Source organism: Scyliorhinus canicula, chromosome 4 (genome assembly GCF_902713615.1).
Source record: "Scyliorhinus canicula chromosome 4, sScyCan1.1, whole genome shotgun sequence".
NCBI lineage: Eukaryota > Metazoa > Chordata > Chondrichthyes > Carcharhiniformes > Scyliorhinidae > Scyliorhinus > Scyliorhinus canicula.
In genome coordinates, this window is record NC_052149.1 from 211,914,743 (window position 1) to 211,931,553 (window position 16,811).

The window sequence follows — 16,811 nt, forward strand, 5'->3', positions numbered from 1 at the left end:
GTACCTTCTTCAACTGAGCCTCAACCTTCCCCGTGGCAAGGAAGTCAAACTCCACTTGCAGGCTCTGGCGCTCCTTCAGCAACCCTCCTCAGGGGACTCTGCATACCTCCCGTCCACCCTGAGTATCTCCCCCACCAATCTCTCGCTCTCCATCCTATCCCTCTTCTCTCTGTGGACCCTGACTGAAATTAGCTCCCCTCTGATAACTGCCTTCAGCGCATCCCAGATCACATTCACCGGAACCTCCCCGTTATCATTGGTCTCCACATAGCTTTCGATACACCTCCGGACCCGCCTACAGACCTCCTCGTCCGCCAGTAGTCCCGTGTCCATTCTCCACAGAGGGTGTTGGCGTCTCTCCTCCCTCAGCCCCAACTCCACCCAGTGCGGGGCATGGTCCGAGATGGCAATGTCCGAATACTCCACCCCCTCCACTCTCAGAATTAGCGCCCTACTTACCACGAAAAAAATCAATCCGCGAGTAAGCCTTGTGCATGTGGGAGAAGAAGGCAAACTCCTTCGCCCTTGGCCTGGTAAATCTCCACGTATCCACTCACCCCATCTGGTCCATGAACCCCCTCAGGACCTTGGCCGCTGCCGGCCTCTTACCCGATCTCGAATTGGACCGATCCAGCGCCAGGTCCAGGACCGTATTAAAGTCCCCCCCACCATTACCAAACTACATGACTCCAGATCTGGAATCCTACTCAACATCCGCTTCATGAACCCTGCATCGTCCCAGTTCGGAGCATACACATTCACTAGCACCACCCGGGCCCCCTGCAACCTGCCATTCACCATAACATATCGACCCCTTTATCCGCCACAATACTCGCCGCCTCAAATGCCACCCGCTTGCTCACCAAAATTGCGACCCCCGTGTTCTTCGCATCTAGCCCTGAGTGGGAAACCTTCCCCAAGCATCCTTTCCTCAGCCTGGTTTGATCCGCGATCCTCAGGTGTGTTTCTTGTAGCATGGCTACGTCTACCTTTAGCCCCTTTAAGTGCGAGAACACACGGGTCCTCTTGACCGGCCCATTCAGGCCTCTCACGTTCCACGTGATCAGTCTCGTCGGGGGGCTCCCCCCCCACCCCACTGGCGACTTGCCATCTCCTTTTTTAGGCCAGCCACGTGCCACCACCTCCCGCACCTTCCAGCCCGCCAGGCGGAGGCCCCCCGCCCCGACTCTCCCCTTTAACATCAGTTCCCCCTCAGTCAGCACAGCAGCATCCCAGCCCCCCCCTTAAACCCCCCCTTAACCCCCCCATCCCCAAACAAGCATCCGCTTAATCACCCAACCCCCCCCCCATTGCGCTCCCGTACGTCAGCCGACTCCGGCCGCTCCCGCTTCCACCTCCAATCCCCCTGTGAGTTCTCCTTACAAGTCTCCACGCCCCCCACCTAAGGGGGTAGAGAGAGTGTCCCCCCTCCCCCCCCCGATGTGACCATCAATTCACTCAGAACACGATTGGAAGTAAATTGCGGTTTTACTAGTCTTACAACTGAGCCTGCCTGCGACCAGAAGAACTGAGGGCAGGCTCACACGGCTGCAGCACTTTATACTTCCGGTAGTGGGAGGGGCCATGGGCGGAGCCAAGGGTGGAGCCCTGAACAAGCTCCTCATCTCCCCCTATGGGCAGAGCTGCGCAACGGCTCTCACAGACAGTCAGGGAGGACCTCCTGCCAGTGGGAAGTTGAGAGATTCCTGGACCGTAGGGTCAGTAGGACGGTCTTCCAGACCATCGCGTTCTCCCTCTCCACCTGCCCGTTCCCCCTGGGGTTGTAGCTGGTAGTCCTGCTCGAGGCGATGCCCTTGTCGAGCAGGTACTGACGCAGCCCGTCGCTCATAAAGGATGAACCCCTGTCGCTATGTACGTAGCTGGGGAAACCGAACAGGGGGAAGACACTGTGCAGGGCTCTGATGACTGTATGGGAGGTCATATCGGGGCACGGGATGGCAAAGGGGAGAATTCATCTATGACGTTGAGGAAGTACACATTTCGATTGGTCGAGGGGAGTGGCCCTTTGAAATCGATGCTCAGGCGTTCAAAGGGCCTAGAAGCCTTTACCAGGTGGGCCCTGTGTGGTCTATAGAAGTGCAGTTTGCACTCCGCGCAGATCGGGCAATCCCTGGTGATGGCTTTTACCTCCTCGGTGGAGAAAGGCAGATTTTGTGCCTTGACGTAGTGGGCGAGCCGGGTGACCCCCGGGTGGCAGAGGTCGTTGTGGATAGCCTTCAGGAGGATGTCTTGCGCACTGGCGCATGTGCCGCGGGACAGGGAATCTGGGGGCTCGTTGAGCTTCCCCACTCGATATATGATGTCATAATTATAGGTGGAGAGTTCGATCCTCCACCGCAAGATTTTATCGTTTTTTTTATTTTGCCCCTTTGCGAGTTGTCGAACATGAAGGCAACCGACCTTTGGTCGGTGATGAGGGTAAACCTCCTACCTGCAAGGTAGTGCCTCCAGTGCCGTACGGCTTCCACAATGGCTTGAGCTTCTTTTTCGACCGAGGAGTGTCGTTGTTCCGAAGCGGTGAGGGTCCGGGAGAAGAAAGCTTCTGGTCTCCCTGCCTGGTTCAGAGTGGAGGCAAGAGCGACCTCTGAGGCGTCGCTCTCCACCTGAAAGGGGACGGATTCATCCACCGCCCGCATGGCGGCTTTGGCGATGTCCTCCTTGATGCAGTTGAAGGCCTGGCGGGCCTCAGCTGACAGTGGGAAGAGTGTGGTCTTAAATAGTGGGCGAGCTTTGTCCTCATACCGGGGGACCCACTGGGCGTAATAAAAGAAGAATCCCAGGCACCTCTTGAGGGCCTTGGGACAATGAGGGAGAGGGAGTTGCATACGGTCCGGGTCGGAGCCCAGGACTCCGTTTTCTATGACATAGCCGAGGATGGCTAGTCTGGTAGTGCGGAAAACGCCTTATTGTTGGTGAGATTGAGTTTCTGGGCGGTTTGGAGAAATCAGTGGAGGTTGGCGTCATGGTCCTGCTGATCATGGCCGCAGATGGTGACATTGTCCAAGCACGGAAACGTGGCCCGCAGCATGTACTGGTCCATCATTCGATCCATTGCTCTTTGGAACACCGAGACCCCATTCATGAAGCCAAATGGGACCCGGAGGAAATGGAAAAGGCGGCCATCTGCCTCGAACGACGTGTAGTTTAGGTCCTCCAGGCGGATTGGGAGCTGGTGGTATGCAGACTTCAGATCCACCATGGAGAATATGCGGCACTGGGCGATCTGGTTGACCATGACTGCAATTCTGGGGAGGGGGTACGAATCGAGGTGCGTGAAGCGGTTAATGGTTTGGCTGTAATCAACCACCATCCGGAACTTTTCCCCGGTCTTGACGACCACCACCTGAGCTCTCCAGGGGCTGTTACTGGCCTCTATGACTCCCTCACGTAGGAGCCGCTGGACTTTGGCTCTGATGAATACTCTATCCTGCAGGCTGTACCGCCTGCTGCGAGTGGCTACTGGTTTACAGTTAGCCGTTAGGTTAGCGAAGAGTGGAGAGGGGTCGATTATTAGAGTCGCTAAGCTGCATATAGTGAGGGGAGGTAGGGGTCCGCCGAAGCTGAGTGTGAGGCTCTTGAGGTGGCATTGGAAATCGAACCCGAGTAAGAGTGGGGCACAGAGGTCTGGGAGTATGTACAGCTGGAAATGAGAGTAGCTGGCGTCCTGAATCGTTAGGGTCGCGATGGTGCGCCCTTGTATTTGGACCGAGTGCGAGCCCGAGGCGAGGGAGATAGTTTGCCGTGCAGGGAAGATAGGGAGCGAACAGCGTCTTACCAGGTCAGGATGTACGAAGCTCTCGGTGCTCCCCGAGTCGAAGAGGCATGGTGTCCTGTACCCGTTGATTTGAACGGACATCATCGAGCTCTGGAGATGTTTCGGACGCGGCTGGTCCAACGTGACTGTGTTGAGTTGCGGGTAGTCGGCGGCTTGATCAGCAGTGCTGGAGTAGCCTCGTGATGACTGTCCGCGGAGGTCGTAGTCGACAAGGTGAACATCGGGTGATGGCCAAGATGGTGGCCCCCGTTGATCGCACGTGGCGGGTGATGAAGAGGATGGCGTCCAAGATGGCCGCTCCTGTGGATCGCACGTGGCGGGCGGCGAGGAAGATGGCGTCCAAGATGGTGGCCCCCATGACTCGTACATGGCCGGCCGCGTGGGGGAGGATTGCCAAGATGGCGGCCCCCATGAGTCGCACATGTCGGGCGGAGGTGGTAGACACGCTGCAACATTACGGGGTCTCGCAAGCCTGCGAGTTGGGGGAGCGCTTGTTCTGGACTGCGGGGACATTCCTGAGCAAGGGCTTTTAAATCGCACAGGAAGTCCTCTAGCGACTCTGTGGGGCGCTGGCGGCGGGTAGTGAAAATGTGCCGCGCGTAGACCTCGTTTATCGGCCGCACGTACAATCGATCAAGCATAGCAAGGGCCTCAGTATAGGAGTCGGTACAATTGAGTTGCGTAGAGATGTGATGGCTCACCTGTGCGTGCAGTAGGCTGAGTTTCTGCTTCTCTGTAGTCTCGGAGGTGGTCGATGCAGCCAGGTAGGCCTTGAAACACCAAAGCCAGTGTAGAAAAATTTCCTTCGCCTCTGCGAAGGGTCGAGTTCTAGTCGATCAGGTTTGAGGGCTGATTCCATAGTAGTTTTCTTGAAGTTTTCTAAGACTATTAAATTGATGTGAGCATTAATTCACTCGGAACACGATTGGAAGTAAACTGTGGTTTTAATTGTCTTACAACGGAGCCTGCCTGCGACCAGAAGAACTGAGGGCAGGCTCACACGGCTGCAGCATTTTATACTTCCGGTAGTGGGAGGGGCCATGGGCGGAGCCAAGGGTGGAGCCCTGTACAACTCCTCATCTCCCACTATGGGCAGAGCCGTGCAACGGCTCACAGACAGAGCCCACAAGGACACAATACAATACAATACAATACAGTGTGAATTACATTCACCACACACCCCTACACCCCGTGTGAACAGAGAGAGAAAAACAAAGCAAAGTACCGTACACTCAACCCCCAGCTTCAGGTGCCACCCCCACCATTTAGTGGATAAACCGCGCTCCCTATCTGGGCCGACCCCACCTCCTGATACACAGCTCTTCCCAACTGCGACCTCGCCCAGAGCCTCGAGGGCCTAGGGCAAAGGGGACCACAAAAAGGCAAGAAAACACGGGGAAAACCCCAACATAACATCGCTCCCTTCCCCCCCCCCCCCCCCCCTCCAGCAACCCCCATAACATGCTGCAGTCCATTAACTCGAGTCCAGCTTCCCATTCTTAATAAAAGTCCACGCCTCGTCCAGCGTGTCGAAATAGTGATGCCGGCCTTGATATGTAACCCACGCCTCGCCGGTTGTAACAGTCCGAACTTCACCCCCTTTCCATGGAGGACCACCTTAGCCCAGTTGAATCCCGCACGCTTCTTGGCCAGCTCTGCACTCCAGTCTTGATAAATACGGATCTCGGTGTTCTCCAACCTGCTGCTCCGCTCCTTTTTCGCCCATCACAGGACACACTCCTTGGCGGTGAAGCGGTGGAACCTTACCACCATAGCTCTCGGCGGCTCATTCGCCCTCGGCCTCCTTGCCAGGACTGTGTGCGCCCCATCCAGCTCCAGGGACGTGGGAAGGCCCCTGCACCCATCAGCATGCCCAGCATCATGGTCACATACGCCTTCAGGGACACCCAGAATCCACAGGTTCTGCCTCCTTGACCTATTGTCCAGGTCCTCCAGCTTCTCCTGACATTTTTTGTGCAGAGCCTCGTGCGCCTCCACTCTAACCGCTAGGCCCAGGATCTTGTCATCATTGTCAGAGGCCTTCTGCTGCACCTCCTTGATCGCCGTCCCCTGCATCTTCTGGGTCTCCGCCAACCTTTCAATCGACGCCTTCATAGGGGCCAGCATCTCCGCCTTTAAATCCGCAAAGCAGGTTCTTAAAAACTCCTGCTGCTCCCGTGACCACTGGGCCCACGCTGCCTGATCTCTGCCCGCCGCCATCTTGCTTTTTCGCACCCATTCGCCTCTCTTCTCCAAAGCCGCTTTTTTGACCGCCCCACTCCTCTCCACTCCATACAGGGGGACCCTCGCTGTTTCCTTCCCACACAGGGAATCGTTGTCAAAGTACCGCTGGAGCTCCTTAAAAGGGCCCAAAAGTCCGTTATCGGCGGGAGATGCCGACCGTGCGACCTACCTAGGCATAGCCACAACCGGAAGTCTGAGCCAACGTCTGATATCGCCACAATATCATATTTCATGTGGCTACGTATTTCCAAATTGCAATCTTATTTACCACATTAGCATAGCACATTCACATACATGCACTGCACCCCTAATATCGGGCTTTATTATTTTTCCTCTTATGCTGAAGCCACCTTACTATTTCCTATCTAGTATTATCTGTCCCTCCCAGCATTCTTTGCACATTGATATTCCTGTCTCACATTACCCAGGTTCATACATCCCTGCCAAGCTATTTTAAACCCTCCCCAATTGCAGTAGTAATCACTCCACAAGAAAATTAGTCCTAGCTCTGGTTCGGTGTAACCTGTCCAGCCTATACATGGCCCATTTTGGCCAGAACTGATCCGAATGTCTCAAGAATAGAAAGTTCTTCCTGCACCATCTCTCCAGCCATTGAGACAGAAAAATTGCTTCATAAATGCAAGAATTGCCTTTTCCTTTATGTGTAAGTGGAATGAAAGCTGCATGTTCATTTTACATGCTGTTTAATAGGAACTCATATGTTAGGGTTAAGAAACTGTATGTAACCTATTATTGTTAAGGTTGGAGTTTAAAAGTTTAAATATTGTTTTTTCATTTGTTTTAATAAAGTTTGTTTATAAAATAACCACGCCCTATTTCTTACGTTATCAGTCCTGGAGCGAATTGATCTTTCCAAACCGCCTTAAAATTAAAAATCGTTGCGTGTCTGGTCCAGCACCTTAGCTACTGTTCAGATCTGACCAGACATCCGTAACACTAGAGTTAAGGAACAATAAGTTGCAGTTACATTGCTCAGTGTAGTCTATTAGCCTCTAATACTGGGAAAGAAGTAGAGGACAAACTTGCAAGGTCATTACTGAGAAGTGCAAAAATTATAGAACAGTTATAATGTGGGACTTTAATTATCCAAATAAAGACTGGAATAGTAGTAATGTAAAAGGCACACAGTGGAATGATTTCCTATAGTGTGTTCAGGAGAATTTTCTATAGCAGTAGGTTTCTAGTCCAACAAGAAAAGATACATTTTTGAATCTGGTTCTCGGGAATGAAGTGGGTCAAGTGAATCACGTGTCAGTAGGAGGACATTGAGAGATAGTGATCATCATATCATAAGGTTTAGGATGGCAATGGAAAAGGACAAATTAACAATCCAGAGTAAGAACAATGTAGTGAGGCTAATTAGAGACCAAAACGGGGATTTATGCATGGAGACAGGGGGAATGGCTGAGATATTAAATGAATACTTCACATCTGCCTTTACCAAGGAAGAAGTCGCTATCCAGGTTATGGTGAAAGAGGAGGTAATTGAGACATTTAAAAGGTTTTAAATTGACAAGGGAACTTTTTCGGGCTACAAACTTAACCTGGGCAAAAGCGAGACATTCCCAGTGAACCCAAAAGGAGGAGGGACAGAGCTGAAGGAGCTCCCGTTCAAAACGGCCCAGAACAGATTCCGTTACCTGGGGATCCAAATAGCCAGAGACTGGACACAGATCCACAAGTGGAACCTGACCAGCCTGGTGGAGGAAGTAAGAAAAGACCTTCAATGGTGGGCCTCACTCCCACTTTCCCTGGCGGGAAGAATGCAGGCGATCCAGATGAACGTACTGCCAAGGTTCCTCTTCCTGTTTAGATCCATCCCGACCTTTATCCCTCAGGCCCTTTTCCAAAACATAGACAGTCTAATCATGGTGTTTGTGTGTGGTGGTGGTGGTGGTGGTGGTGGGGGGGGGGGGGGGGGAGAGAATCCGAGAATTCCCAAACCGACACCGCAAAGTGGGAAAGCCAGAGGGGTCCTGGCTCTACCGAACCTACAATACTACCACAGGGCAGCAACAGCAGAAAAAGTGAGGGGATGGGTACAAAAACCCGACACAGATTGGGTACAAATGGAGGAGGCATCCTGTAAAGGAACAGCCCTCTGGGCCCTGGCCACAGCAGCACTCCCATCCTTCTCAACAAGGTACACAAGGAGCCCAGTGGTAGCGGCCACACTAAGAACGTGGACCCAGTTGAGACAACACTTTGGGATAACCAAAATGTTCCCTATGGGCCCCATCTGCGGCAATCACAGATTCTCCCCAGCCATGCTAGATACCACTTTCAAAAGATGGAGGGACGGGGGCACACAGACGGTCGGGGAATTCCTGGATACTGGGGGGCAGTTCGTCGGCCTGTTCAAGGCCAGCAACGAGGAGTAAGCCAGTGGAAAATAAAAAGATGATGAACCAAAGGACTGTGCAACCTTGGGGGGGGCGGGGGGGGGGGGGGGGGGGGGGGGGGAAATGAGGAAACCACAAGGCAAGAGAAAGGGTGCTGAAACCAATGGGGGGGGGGGGGAGGAAGGAGGGATATCATAGACCGATCCAGAGGGCAGCAAAATTTAAGTACAGTTAGTCAAACGAAGGACAAAACAAACCTCTCTGTAAAATAAAGCAAATTAGCGCGGGCAAGAAAAATGTAATGTATATAAGCAACAGCTATTTATAAAAATGAGAAAAGCCAATAAAAAGATTTTCTAAACGAAAAATTGACAAGGGGGAAGTATTGGATAGGCTGTATGTACTTAAAGTTGATAAGACTCCAGGACCGGATGTGATACATCCAAGGATACTGAAGCAATTGAGATTTGAAATTCTGGAGGCACTGGCCATAATTTTTCAATCTTCCTTCATCTCAGGGTGGTGCCAGAGGACTGGAAAATTTAAAATATTGCACCGTTGTTCCAAAAAGAGTATAAAGATAAGCCCAGCAACACAGACCAGTCACTTCAACCTTGGTGGCAAGCAAGCTTTAGAAGCAATACTTTGGGATAAAATCAACAGTCACATCAACAAATTAAGGAAAACCAACATGGATTAGTTAAGGGCAAGTCATGATTAACTAACTTGCTTGAGTTTTTGATGAGGCAAGAGAGGGCTGATGAGGGTAATGTTATTGATGTGGTGTACATGGATGATTTCCAGAAGGCATTCGATGAAATGCTGCACAATAGATTTGTCAGCAAAGTTAGAGCTTATGGAATAAAAGGGTCAGTGGCAGCATGGATATGAAATTAGCTGAGGCAGTGTAAACAGAGGGTATCATAGAAACTACAGTGCAAAAGGAGGCCATTCGGCTCACAGTTTGCACTGGCCCTTGAAAGATTTAGCATGGCCAATCCATCTAATCTGCACATCTTTGGACTGTGGGAGGAAACCAGAGCACCCGGAGGAAGCCCACAGAGACACGGGGAGAACGTGCAGACTCCGCACAGACAGTGACCCAAGCTGGGAATTGAACCTGGGACCCTGGAGCCGTGAAGCAACTGTGCTAACCACTGTGCTACCGTGCCACCCAGTAGTGGTGAACAATTGTTTTTCAGACTTGAGGAACGTTTGTCATGGAGTTTACCAGGCCTCAATGCTCAGAACCCTGCTCTTCCAGATTAATATAGTATAATGTATTTGGCAGAAGGCTGTGGTATAGTTGAAATGTCACTGGACAAAGGTTAATGCTCTGTGGACATAGGTTCAATTCCCATCTCGATAGCTGATGGGATTTATATTCAATTAAAATAGCTGGAATATTTAGCTAGTTTCAGTGACAGTAGTCATCAATTGTTGTAAAAACCCATTTGGTTCACTGGGGGAGGCGGTGGCATAGTGGTATTGTCACTGGACTAGTAATCCAGAGACTCAAGGTAACCCTCTGAGTTCAAATCCCACAATAGCAGATGGTGGAATTTAAAACTCAGTGAAAGGGCTGTTTAGCACATGGCTTAATCGCTGGCTTTGAAAGCAGTCCAGCAGCAAGGTTCAATTCCCATAACAGCCTCCCCGAACAGGGGCTGCAATGTGGCGACTAGGGACTTTTCACAGTAACTTCATTTGAAGCCTACTTGTGACAATAAGTGATCTTCATTTCATATCTGGAATTAAAAGTCTAATGATGACCATGAAACCATTATCAATTGTCATACAAACCCATCTGGTTCACTAATGTTCTTTAGGGAAGGAAATATGTGGTCTGACAACGTCTACACAGCAATGTGGTTGATTCTTAATTGGCCTAGAAAACTACTCAGTTTTATTCAACCGTGACAAATGGAACAAAGGCACCAAAGCGATAATGGCAAACCCAGCCCCATCAACCCTGCAAAGTCCTCCTGAGGTCATCTGGGGGCTTGGCCAAAGTTGGGAGAATTGTCTCATAGAGTAGTCAAACAACAGCCTGACATAGTTATACTCACAGAATCATACCTTATAGACAATGTCCCAGACATACTGTCACCATTCCTGGGTATCTCCTGTGCCACAGAGAGGACAAGGCCAATGGACATGGTGGCACAGTGGTATACAGTGAGGAGGGTGTTGACCTGGGAGTCTGGAACATCAAATGTGGATACCATGAAATCTCATGGCACCAGATCAAGCATGGGCAATGAAACCTCCTGCTGATTACCACATACTGGGATTCATCTCAGCTGATGAATCAGTGCTCCTCCATGTTGAACATCACTTGGAGGAAGAACTGAGGGTGGCAAGGGCACAAAATTTATTCTGGGTGGGGGACTTCAATGTCCATCACCTAGAGTGGCTCGGTTGCCCCACTACTGATCAAGCTGGCCGGTTCCTAAAGGACACAGCTGCTAGACTAGGACTATGGGAGGTGGTCAGGAAACCAACAAGGGAGAAATACATACCTGATCTCATCCTCACCAACCTGCCTGTTGCAGATGACCATAAGACCATAAGACATAGGAGCAGAAGTAGGCCATTTGGCCCATCAAGTCTGCTCCACCATTCAATGAGATCATTGTACTGATCGGATGTAATCCTAAACTCCACTTTCCCCTCTGTCCATGACAGTATCAGAAGGTTCGGCCACTGTACAGTCCTTCTGGAGACTTCACAATTTTAAAAATAAATGTAAAGTACCCAAATCGCTTTTTTTCCAATTAAGGGGCAATTTAGCATGGCCAATTCACCTACCTGCACAGCTTTTGATTGTGGGGATGAGACCCACGCAGACATGTGGAGAATGTGCAAACTCCACACGGACAGTGACCCGGGTCCAGGATCGAACCCGGGTCCTCGGCGTCATGAGGCAGCAGTGCTAATCACTGCGCCACCATGCCTCCCTATCTCAACTTTACAGTGAGGATACTTTTACCACCTCATCAGTTACTCTCGATCACCAGTAAAGTGATGGAATGGGTCATCAACAATGCTATCAAGTTGCAAGTACTCAGCAATAACCTGCTCACGGACACTCAGTTTGGTTTCCGCCAGGGTCACTCGGCTCCTGACCTCTTTACAGCCTTGGTTAAAATATGGACAAAAGAGGTGAATGCCAGAGGTTAGGCGAGAGTGATTGTCCTTGATATCAAGGCAGCATTTGACCAAGTATGGCATCAAGGAGCCCTAGCAAAACTGGAGCTTATGTGTATCAGGGTGAAAACCATCTGCTGGTTGGAGTCATACCTGACACAAAGGAAGATGGTTGTGGTGATTGGAGGTCAACCATCTCAGTTCTGGGACATCACTGCAGGAGTTCCTTAGTGTAGTTTCCTAGGCCCAACCCTCTTCAGCTGCTTCATCAATAACTTTTATTCCATCATAAGGTCAAAAGTGATGATGTTTGCTATGACTGCATATGTTCAGTTTCATTTGCAACTCCTCAGATGCTGAAGCAACCCATTTCTAAATACAACAAGACCTGGACAATATCCAGGCCTGAGCTGACAAATGACAAGTAACATTCGTGCCACACAAGTGCATGCAATGTCTATCTCCTACAAGAGAGTATCTAACTCTCACCCCTTGACATTCACTGGGATTACCATCGCTGAATCCCCACTATCAACATCCTGGATGTTACATCCTCACTCTGCAAAGCCTGTCCACCATCTACAAGGCACAAGTCAGGAATGCAATGAAATACTTTCCACTTGCCTGGCTGAGTGCAGCTCCAACAACACTCAAGACATTTGACACCATCTAGGACAAAGCAGTCTGCTTTATTGTTACCCCTTCCACAAACATTCAATCCCTTCACCACCGACGAACATTGGCAGTCATGTGTACCATCTGCAAGATGCACCACAGGAAATAACCAAGGTTCCTGAGACAGAACCTCCTTAACCCACGACCACTACCACCTAGAAGAAAAGAGCAGCAGACACATGGGAGCACCACCACCTGGAGGTTCCTTTCCAAGTCACTCACCATCCTGACTTGGGAATATATCGCTGTTCCTTCATTGCCACTGGGTCAAAATCCTGGAGCTCCCTCCCTCACAGCACGGTGAGTCTACCTACACCTCAGGGACTGTAGCGGTTCAAGAAAACAGCTCACCACCACCTTCTCAAAGGCATCTAGGGATGGGCATGAAATGCTGGCCTAACCAACGATACCCACATTCCGTAAATGAATTTTTAATAAATGTCCTTTCGGTCAGTGTATTTCAAACCTCTTTTCCCGGGACCAACTTTTGCCAACCAGCTGAATTTCGGGGCCCGTGCCAGCCGACCTTCATGACCCACGCCAACCGACCTTTGCGACACACGCCACATTTGCTTAACTTTAATGCGAAAGGGGAGCCTGCTTGGTCCTCATGACTTCACTTGAATCAGGTTCAAAGGAGGAGAGGGCAATGCGTATATCAAGTGCAGACTTCGGCCACTTCCTTTGAACTGTCTTCATCTTTATGAAAATGGAAAATCAAAAGGGCAGCACGGTAGCATGGTGGTTAGCATAAATGCTTCACAGCTCCAGGGTCCCAGGTTCGATTCCCGGCTGGGTCACTGTCTGTGCGGAGTCTGCACATCCTCCCCGTGTGTGCGTGGGTTTCCTCCGGGTGCTCCGGTTTCCTCCCACAGTCCAAAGATGTGCGGGTTAGGTGGATTGGCCGTGATAAATTGCCCGTAGTGTCCTAAAAAGTAAGGTTAGGAGGGGGGGGGGGGGGTTGTTGGGTTATGGGTATAGGGTGGATACGTGGGTTTGAGTAGGGTGATCATGGCTCGGCACAACATCGAGGGCCGAAGGGCCTGTTCTGTGCTGTACTGTTCTATGTTCTATGTTCTAAACCTACCACATGTACGTTGTTATGAAGGGCAATAGCAACAAAATGCTTGTCCTCCTCAGCACTGGATACCCCTGGGAGATGCTACTCTAGAATTCTGATAGTCTCATGGGCTTTTGGTGTGTTTTTAATGTGGTATCACAGGTCAGGTACAGCAATGTCATCGTTTAATTTTTCAGTCAGTTGTAAGTTAATAACTGACCCTCGAGTCTCAACCTCGAAAGACATTTTTCACCCCCCATTTCTCTTTCAAATCTGAAACTTCTCCTCTCATTTGCCGGTACATCATTGCATATTCCCTGACATAGTCTTTGCATCCTTATTTACATTGGCATAATTGACAAAACCATAACTCAAGAAATTATCTTTATACTGCTTTGCTCCCGAGTTCAGTTTCTTCTTTGTAGGCTGTTAACCAGAGGACCTGGAGCTCTGTACAGAGCTAAACTAGCACTGCTCTGTCCTGTCCTGGACTCTCTTGAGCAGCTCTCTCCAGCAGATTCTGTTGTGAGATCCGGTCCAGTAGGTACACTGCCAGTTGTGTGCCTAGGTGTCTCTTAGGGCAGCACGGTAGCATGGTGGTTAGCATAAATGCTTCACAGCTCCAGGGTCCCAGGTTCGATTCCCGGCTGGGTCACTGTCTGTGCGGAGTCTGCACGTCCTCCCCGTGTGTGCGTGGGTTTCCTCCGGGTGCTCCGGTTTCCTTCCACAGTCCAAAGATGTGTGGGTTAGGTGGATTGGCCATGCTAAATTGCCCGTAGTGTCCTAAAAAAAAAGTAAGGTTAAGTGGGGGGTTGTTGGGTACGGGTATAGGGTGGATGCGTGGGTTTGAGTAGGGTGATCATTGCTCGGCACAACATCGAGGGCCGAAGGGCCTGTTCTGTGCTGTATTGTTCTATGTTCTAAAATGATCCATCCTCACAGCCCTCTTGCCTTGCTTGCCACAAGCTAGGAAATGGAACCAGTTCTGCTCTGTGAATTGACACCAAAATCACGTACATAGAAGGCGCTTAACATCAAGTGTACATGCAGGACGCGTGACCTGCTCATTGCTGCCACTTCTGGCGGAAGACTGCACATAGCTTCACATCGTTTAATTTAAAATGCAGCAGGGGCCGCAATTCTCAATTTAAATGCCGGTAGCAGCCATTGGGCACTTATCCCGCGATCGGGACCACCATGGGAATGGCACGACTGATTTCTCCATGACCCTCCCAACACCCACCCATGATCCACACCTGGATCGTGACCCACACTTTGAAAAATCCTGCATTGGGGAGGAAGAATCTGCCATCCTTACCTGGTCTGGCTTACATGTGTTCCCAGACACATAGCAATGTGGTTGACTCTTAACAACCCTCAGTTCAAGGGCAATCGGGGATGTGCAACAAATGCTGACCTTTACAGTGACACTCACACCTCATGGTGTACAGCACACAATTTCAAAATTGACAAATTATATGAAACTTGGAAGCATTGTAAACCATGAGGCGGATTGTGTAGAACTTCCAAAAGATATAGACGTATTGTTGGAATGAGTGGACAAGTGGGAGGTGTAATTTACTGCAGAGAAGTGCAAAGTGATTTATTTTGGTAGGAAGAGCAGAGGGATGTGGGTGCATTTTTGCATTAGTCATTGCAAGTGACAGGTTGAGAGAGTGGTTAATAAAGCATAGGGAACCTTGGGCATTATCACTGGTTATAAAAACAAGGAAGTTGTATTGAACCTGTAAACTGGTTCAGCCTCAACTCAAACATTGCATCCATTCTGGGCACTTTACTTTTGGAAGGATCTGAAACTATTAGAGAGAACGGTTCCAGGGATGAGCAATTGCAGTTGCGTAGAAAGATTGGAGAAGTTGGGATTGTTTTTCTTGAAGAAGAGAAGGTGGCGAGGAGATGTGATAGAGGTATTTAGAATCATGAGGTGTCTGGAGAGAGGAGCTAGGCAGAAGCTTTTCTCATTGTGGGGAGGATCGAGAGAGAACAAGAGGGCACAGAGTGGGTAATTGGCAAAAGAAGCAATGGCAAAAGAAGAAAATCTTTTTTTACCCACCAAGTGGCTAGAATCTAGAATGCCCTGCCTGAGAATGTGTTGGAAGTGGGGTCAATTGAGACTTTCAAAACGGAATTGGATCATTATATGAAAATGAAAAAAAATTGCAGGAATCCATGGTATAGACAGGGAAGTGGCACTGGGTAAATTGCTCCTTTAGAGGGACAGCCAGAGACAATGGGCTGAATGGCCTCCTTCTGTGCTGTAACCATGCTATGATTCTATTTGCCTTCAATTTTCACACATCTGTGGCGCCAAAAACCATAAAATGTATTCACTTTTGATTTTACATTTGCCGAATACACAGCCAGAATGTCAAATTTTCCATTGAGTGAAGCTGGCAAGAATGTAGATCAAAAGACAGTTACAGCAGAGGAGTAAAACTGAACTGTGTAAGTAATGCATTGTTTTAAAAAGAACATTTCATTAACCAAAATAAGGTCAGATGATACCTATTGTTTGCCCATCCAATGATGACAATAGCCGCATGGAACAAAAAAAATCCTTTCAATGGTCAGTGATGTCTGGCAGCTACACAGGCGGATCATAGCAGGCAAACAACAGCAACAATTTTAATGCCACTGCTGGCTGGGTTTAAATCTCAATTGTGTAAACCCTTTACAGCAATTGTAAGTTCTAGGTCCAGCGAATATTTAACTAAGAAGTGAGTGTACAAATAAGTCTCTGTGCTTTGACTATGTGTCCAATTTCCAAAAATCAAGAAGGAATTACTCTCAAGAAGCTTGACATTGAGAAGACATTCATGCATGGGGTTGGGGTGGATTTATCCTTTGAAACTCACTTCACCATGTTAACTGTATAAAATTCTTCAGGCTCTTATTCAAACAAACTTTGAGCCTGTTTACCCTACAGCATAATTTCAAGCTCTTAATGTTTCCCTCATCTATATCTTTCTTACCTCGAGATATGATTATTCCAATGTACTCCTGGGTGGCTACCCATATTTTACACTCTGTCACCCAACATTTACTTGCATAAATTCCTGTTCATAGATCACCCCAATGCGCGCGGCCCTATAGTGGCTTTGAGTTCACAAAAGCCTTGATTTTAAAATTCTCATCCTTGTTTGTGAATCCCTCCAATGGCCTTGTCCCTCCCTATCTCTGTAATTTCCTTCAACCCCACAACCCTCCCAAGATATCTGTGCTCTGGCCTTTTGAGCATCCCCAATTTTAATTGCTCTCTCTTTGGTGGTTGTGCGTTCAGCTGCCTCAGCCCTAGACTCTGGACTCTCCTTCTCTCTTTCCTCTATTAAGTCGTTCCCAAATCCTACATTCTCAACAAGCTTTTGGTCATTTGCTTTCATATTCCTGATTTGCCCTGTTGCCAAATTGTTGCTGAAATATACTCCAGTATAGTGACCTGGGAGATCTTATTCCATTAAAGGCCCTATAACAATGCACAATTCTGTTCTTGGCAAGTCTAAAT

General features: G+C 49.3%; 1 protein-coding gene across 1 annotated transcript in view; it reads right to left on the bottom strand.

The window, feature by feature from the left end:
* The window catches only part of ccng1 (cyclin G1), a 53,279-nt gene that overhangs the window by 20,057 nt on the left and 16,411 nt on the right, over positions 1-16,811 (bottom strand). The window lies entirely within an intron of this gene.